This window comes from Sinocyclocheilus rhinocerous, unplaced genomic scaffold, assembly GCF_001515625.1.
Source record: "Sinocyclocheilus rhinocerous isolate Xijiao unplaced genomic scaffold, SAMN03320098_v1.1 scaffold1166, whole genome shotgun sequence".
Taxonomy (NCBI): Eukaryota; Metazoa; Chordata; class Actinopteri; order Cypriniformes; family Cyprinidae; genus Sinocyclocheilus; species Sinocyclocheilus rhinocerous.
In genome coordinates, this window is record NW_015646356.1 from 808,593 (window position 1) to 809,104 (window position 512).

Below are 512 nucleotides of genomic sequence, written 5' to 3' on the forward strand. Positions count from 1 at the left end.
GACCAAACAACCATACCGAGATCCAGCTGAAGAGGTGATCTCGGTCCGCTTCCAAACGAACTCTGGTACAGTTCGTTTAAGGTGTGAATATGACCCGACCTCAATCCGACCCAATTGCAGAAATCACGCTCAGAAACAGACAGCTGTTTGTTATATATATATATATATAGATAGATTTTATTTTCAGCAAGTCATAATTACAACATCGTATGACATTGTCTCATATGACGCTTTAAAAGTTTAAAAGAAGTTTCTTCATATTGTGTTAGTATCTGATAACACTAAATCAGTAAAAGAATAAAAATTGCACTATGAAAGATCTCCATGATTATTGTTTTTGCCACTGTGCAAGCCTGAGCTGCGTACCGGAAATATGCTTAATATGACTGTTATTAATTTACATTTTATTAAAACCTGCAAAAACCTTTCTGTCGAGTGATGTAAATAAATTTTACAATAGTTTATTGTGCATGCATATTATATTTAAAGTTGCTTAAGCGAAATCAAGGAGT